Source organism: Chinchilla lanigera, unplaced genomic scaffold, assembly GCF_000276665.1.
Source record: "Chinchilla lanigera isolate Chin_1 unplaced genomic scaffold, ChiLan1.0 scaffold00040, whole genome shotgun sequence".
NCBI classification, from domain to species: domain Eukaryota; kingdom Metazoa; phylum Chordata; class Mammalia; order Rodentia; family Chinchillidae; genus Chinchilla; species Chinchilla lanigera.
In genome coordinates this window covers 15,924,453-15,930,992 of record NW_004955441.1, presented here as the reverse complement: position 1 = coordinate 15,930,992, position 6,540 = coordinate 15,924,453, and the positions used below count along the sequence as shown (strand labels likewise).

The 6,540-nt window shown below is 41.1% G+C and overlaps 1 long non-coding RNA gene across 2 annotated transcripts; it reads right to left on the bottom strand.

Annotated features, from left to right (window-relative positions):
• Window positions 1–2,381: 2,381 nt before the first annotated feature.
• LOC102025180 lies at window positions 2,382–4,829 on the bottom strand. 2 transcript variants are annotated; one of them, XR_262089.1, is made up of 3 exons: window positions 4,750–4,829; window positions 3,392–3,521; window positions 2,382–2,620 (listed from the first exon to the last, which is right to left on the bottom strand). It is a non-coding gene; the product is annotated as an uncharacterized LOC102025180 (long non-coding RNA). The 2 variants fall into 2 exon arrangements; XR_262090.1 differs by having other exon boundaries at window positions 3,400–3,521.
• Window positions 4,830–6,540: the final 1,711 nt, after the last annotated feature.

Here is a 6,540-nt window from a genome sequence, read left to right as displayed (position 1 = left end):
CCGGCCCATCACCTCAGATCCACACGTTTCTACACCGCATCATCAGCCACAATTGCTCCTCCTCACACTTCCGCTCTGCTCCTCTGCCTCCTCTTGGTTCTTCACGCCTGCCTGGTAGAGTCTTGGCCCTGAAGAAATCCAAATTGTCTTCCATTTTGTGCTCCTTGCCCATCTTGTTACAATAAAGACCGTCAACCTCAACTGAGCAATCAGTGTTGCCCAAACTCAGACCACAGTATTCTTCTAATTTGTGGAAAAAAAATTTCATAATAAAATAATGGGAGAATCACAAGAGTTAATATATTACATGTTGTTATCTTTAAAGTAGCTGCTCAGGGTACAAGATCTGGACACAAGATTTTCTCCAATTGATAGTAGCACAAACCTCCCTTTTTAATGAACTAAGAAGCACTAATAGCGTAACTGACTTGCGTTTTTTCCCTTTTCCTTACTGTCCTTTTTCCTTTCATGCACCCCAGTTCCTTCTTCCTTTTCAAAAATTTCTTCCCATTTCACAATATCTGTTGTGCATTTTAGAACTTACTTATTCTTTCTCACATCAGGGAGACAACATAATGTTTACACACATGAGTCTGATTTATTTCACTTATGACTACAGTCTCCAGTTGCATCCACTTACCTATGAGTCTCAAGTTTATCCTTCTTTATGGCTGAGTAGTATTCCATTGTATAAAAATACCACATCTTTTTTATCCATTCTTTGGTTGATGGGCATTTGGGTTGTTTCCAAGATCTAACTATTACAAATTGTGCTGCTATAAACATGAGTGCCTATATATCACTGTGATATGATGTTTTTAATTGTTCTGGGATGATACTCAGAAGGGGAATAGCTGGGTGGAATGAGGCTTCTAATCCTAGTTTTCTGAGGAATCTCCAAACTGATTTCCACAGTGGTTGTCCCAGTCTACACTCCCACCAACAGTGGAGAATGGTACCTTTTTCCCCACAGCCCCTCCAGCATTTGTCGTTGGTTGGTTTTTCGATGATGGCCATTTTTTCTGGAGTGAGATGGAATCTCGGTGTTGTTTCCATTTGTATCCCTTAGATGACCGGTAATTATGAACATTTTTCATGAATTTATTTGCCATTTGTGTTTCTTCATCTGAGAATTGTGTGTTCACTCAGATGCTCAGTTTTTGATGGAAACCACAGCATCCTTGTACCTTTCCTTTTGCACAGCCCAAGGGAATGTCATGCCTTTTCTTGCTTTGTTTTAATTCCATTTCACTCACAGTTTGTAAGATAGCTTCCAGTTTCACGGAAAGCAAAACAAAGAAAACCAAAAAAAGCCTCAATGCAAAGAAACCTTTAACAAGCCGCTGCTACCAAACTGACCCATCCTCCGGCTTGGTCCTGCCATCCCTGCTGCCATTCTAGATGGAAAATCCATTCAGCTATGCAGCTGCAGCACCTCCTTTGGATACCCCTTGCAACTGATGTTGCCGGGCCCAGGACGCCTCAGTAATCTCTCCTGCATCATTATTTTGCCCCACCTCTACTGAATATTACTGATCAGTGTGCAAACTTTCTAGGTCTCTTTTCAGCCCCGTGTCTTTGACACTATCCTCTCGTTCCTTGCTTGTCAGTACAATAAAATGCAGAAGAGCTGCCCACTTTGCATCTGGTCCCTCTTGCTCCCAGGCAGCTTCTGAAGAGCTTGGTGAGCAATTAGACCAGCCCGACACTGTGACCAGCCTCCAAATACTGTTTTCTCACCCTACCAACAGCCTCTACTGTGCTAAACCCAGGGATTATTTTTCAGTTTTCATCCAGATTGACCCATCCATACCATTGTACCCAGCTATCATCTTCCATCAGCTGTTTTTATTGTCTGCCATCTAGTAGGTCTTAAAGAGATTTAGATAGAAGCACAGTAGGGTATGGAACCCTGAGCCAGCGGGGGAAGTATAATGTGAAGTAGATTTGTATAGTATCTCACATTTTCAAAGAAATCCAAATATTGTATATGTTAATCTTTACAGGAATCCCAGTGAAAACATTTTTTTCAGATGAAACATCTTAAGAAGGAAAAAGAAAGGATAACTTCACAGCAGTAGGCGTGAGTCTAAGCTGGGCACGGGAGCTGGGCAGTGGGCACTGCACGGAGGGGGCAAGCGGGGTGCTGGAGGGGGATTTTCACAAAGGGAGGGACATTTTGGAGGGAGCAAGGGAGAGAAGGAAAGGAAGAAAAAGGAAGGGAAGGAAAATAAAAGGGAGGGATGGAAGGGAAGGGAAAGAAAGGAAAGGAAGGGAAAGAAAAAGAAAAAACAGTAGAAGAGGCTCATTTTGTCCTAACTGTCATTTTGTCCCCAGCTTAGTTTGAAGTATAAAACACACTAACGTGAAACACTTGAGGCAATAGTCCAGTCTCCTGGATGTTTATTTCAGAGATAAAATAGGAAACCATTGGGCTTTACTCTTATTCCATTGTTGTTTCCTTTACAAGTATTCACTGATTTCAAAAAAGAGGGACGACAGAACAGTTTCGTGCCCAACATCTTTTACCCGGAATCTGCGCCGCGGCAAAGGGTCCGGAAGATTCCAGTTCTTCCCAGACGCGGATCTAAGAAGGTGGCCGCCTGCAGTGTTTCTGGGGCTAGGGCAATAGCGAAGGCGTAAAGTAAGTCACCTGCTGACTGCATCGTCCCTGCCACACGTGCACATCCACGTGCTCACTCGCAGCAGCCCGTGACCGTTACACGGAAAGCGCTGCCCCGCATCAGAGCTGGTGCACACCCCGCAGCACCCTTTCGGGAAGATTAAGGTTTTGTCTTCCTTTGATCGGAATCTGATAGAGAAGAACACTGAGACGAATTAATAATAAAGAGATCCCATTACTGTCATTTACTTCCACACTTAGAAGGACACAAAGGCCATCCTTGCATGAAGTTGTAATGCTGATTACCTTTCGGGGCTCCCTTTAGCCCCAGCTGCCTAGCAGAATCCATCAGCGTTCAAACACAGGAAGTACTGCAGCTTCACAAATTGAGACAACACGATTCAGCACCCTGACAGGGCCTTTCCCATCAAATAAGGTGGGCATGATCTCAAGTATTAGAGGAGGAATATTAACTACCCTGCGAGAGACCAGCACGGCTTTACACTTTGTAAATTTTGACTTTAGGAAGAGTGTTACGCCTCATGCTTCTGTAAAGCTAGAAAAATTCTAAAAAACATCAGTGGTGTGGGGCTGTGCTCACTCCGGCCTCTGACTCTTGACCACCACTTTCAATCCCAGTTTTTCCAATCTCTTCATGATACGTTGTCCTAGTGTTCTCAGGCTATGTTCATTTTATGTTCAAAAATTGGTTTAAGTAGAAATATACTACCTAGGAAAGGTAGTGTGACTGAGAGATGACATTCTTACCAACTTACTTGTCTGACCCGAAGTCTCTTTGTACATAGGATGATGATAATAACACCATGCTGTGAGAGTTACAGAAGGTAATATGGCATGGGACCTCTTTTCTACTCATTTGAGATCACTTCAGAAGTCTCTGTGGAAGAATCGAGAATGTGCTTCAGTTACAGGTGATTTTCCTTATGCACCCCACATCTTTTTTTCCACAGAAATTATTGTAATGAAAAAGAAGCAATAAAAGACAATTCACCTTCAGTCCTGCCACACATGACATATACTTATTCATTTATTCAATAGATATTGATTAATCACCTATTATGGGCCAGGCATTGGTCAAGATTTTAGGATTGCAGCAGGAAATGGAAAGGACAAGGGGCCCTGGTCTCAAAGAACTTATATACAAATAGCTTTCCGTATTTTCTCTTGGTATTATTGTCCATTTCAATTCTTTCTTATACAGACATATAAATATGTGGTTGTAATAACAGTACCCACATTGTAAATTTTGCTTCTTCCATCATTATTGAAGTTTTTATGTTGCTCAAACTTACAAATTTAATGTCAGCATTATATTCCACAAGTTGATGTACAATAATTGAATTACGTAGTCCCCTCATGTTGGAAATTTAGCCCCAAACCTAAACACACTCCTGAGATAAATATCCATGTGTATTATGTTTGCCTATTGATTTCTTTTATATAAATACATAAAGATAGGATTGCTGGATCAATGTATAACAACATGATATTAGTTGGATTAGGTATAAGTTTTTAAAAAATAGAATTCATCACTCGCTACCAAGTTCTTTCTGAACTGTGTTTTAAAGACAGGGTCTTGTTATGCATTTCAGGTTGGCCTTAAACTCAATGTATAGCTTGAGCTGACCTTGAACTCACAGCCATTCTCCTGCCTCAACCTCCTTAGTGCTGGGATTATACACATGTGCCACCATACCAGGGTGTGCTCTCTCAATTTGAATGCGTGATTCTAGCAGGTCTTAATTTACTAGGAAGAGAAACAAAGAGAGAAAGAAGAAGAGAAAGAGAAAACACTTGAACTAATCAACTTTAATTGTTTACATATATGGAGAAGGAGGTTAGGTCAACGTTACTCAGTAAATGTGGATCAAACAAAACTCAGTTGGGTTACCTTTGCAAAGAAATGCTAGACACACCAAAATGTACATATTTCCATTACAGATACTTATGTAAGTGTTTAGGCAAATCATAATTATTTGTTAAACACTCATTATTTTCTCTAAAGAATACAAAGGAAAGAGAAACTCCCTGAATCCCCAGGGAACTATGACCCTGTTTGGAAGTTGCATGTATGCCCGCATTGGCCTGGAAGGGACATTGCTTACCTTTGCTGATGAAGAAGCTGAGGCTAGGATGACACAGTGATGTGAGTAGAACACACGGATAAAATGCAGTGGAGTTTGTTCCAGTCCAATGTGTTCCAGAACTTCAGATTCCTTTTCATTCCAGCTTTGAAGTCTTCACACAATGAGGGAAGTGGAGAACACAAGATTTACTACTCTAATGTGGGATATGTAAATAAAGTGCTATAGGATTCCAAGCTACCCTCATTTAATAGAGGAAGGAGCCCAGAGACAATTGTATCCACGCACATCAGAAAAACGAACAGGATAGGGATCACGAGTAGAGGTGTGTTGTCCAGGGTAGCAAAAGATACTCTGTCGAGGCGGCATAGTGTGGGTTTGACAAACACTGGAGGTGAGGCATGGCTGAGTTTGAACATGATCTAATAAATGGTGGATGGTCACTGGTGCTCCCTCAATCGCGGGGTGCTAGAAAGACAGTACTGTTATATAATCTGTAAAAGCAATATTGTCTTGCTCTAGGGAAGCTGAGAGACCGGGACGCTGCTTTTCATTTTACTGAGCTTTTACATTTGTTATTAAACCCAAAAACTTCCTCTCCCTGGTCCTCAGGGCATAGGGAATAGAAAAAATAGAAAGTAGGATCAACTCAGTGTGCTCATGGGAATATCCTGAACGGGGGATGCTCGCTCAGCTCAGTGCCCTGTCTTTCCTATGGTGAGAAAGCAGAATAATAACCCCCTTGGGAAAGAGGTGCTCCATGACAGGACAAGTTCTTCCTGCTGCTGGACTTTCTCACTGCAGTCTGAATTCCAGGTAATCAGGCTTTTACTCACGAAGCCAGCCGGCATCCACAATCTGCTGACATTTTAGCCCAAAGGCCAGAGAGTACAGCGGTGGAGATTTTCCTTGTTGCACATCTTTTCCTGTCCTTAAACTGAAGGTTATAGAAACGCTGGGCCATGTGTTGAGACTCTCTCTGGAGGAGTGAGGTGTAGCAGTGAGGAGGAAGTTTCAAGTTACTACCCTATTATATTAGAAAAATATGTTCAAATAAGATTGCAGATACTATGAGGGCAGGACTTCTTCACTTTACATTTGGTTATCTCCAACCTAATTATGGAATAGTGCCTGGAAGGATGCAAGTGGCCAAGAAGTATTCGATTAGCAAGCGAATGAGCCCTATATAGTAATTGTTCACTTAATGTCTGGTGATGGCTTGTTTACTGGTTTAAAAGTTTGCCATCTCAGAATCTTCATGATTAAAAGTCAGCAAGGCAGAGCAGAGCACCAATTTTTAGAGCACTGAATTTTTTTCTCTTTGCCAAATTAAGGGAAGGTGCAAAGTAGAGGAAGAGGAAAGAAAATAGAAATATAAATCTCGTCATAAGAACAAGTGTCAGATGGGCCTTCATTATCATTAGTTTTTTAAAAGTTTGTCAATTTTAGGAAAATTTTCAGAGCTATAAATTAAATAAAAAGATAAGTGAAAATGTTATTATTTTATCCAACATCTTATTTTTAAAGACTATGATAGTAGGAGACACTCCCATAAGATATATTCATGCACATTTGTTGAATGAATGGAGTGTAGTTCCTCTCTTCAAGAATTTTATATCAAAGCTATGAGATAAAACTCCAGAGAATTGGGGCTGGGGATTTAGCTCAGCAACAAAAGCGCCTGCCTGGCAAGCGCAAGGTACTGAGTTGGGTTCCCGGTACCGGAAAAAAACAAAAAACAAACAAACAACAAAACTCCAGAGAATTGAGAAAACTTAGAAATCTTACATAGCCTACACAGCATTAATGGTT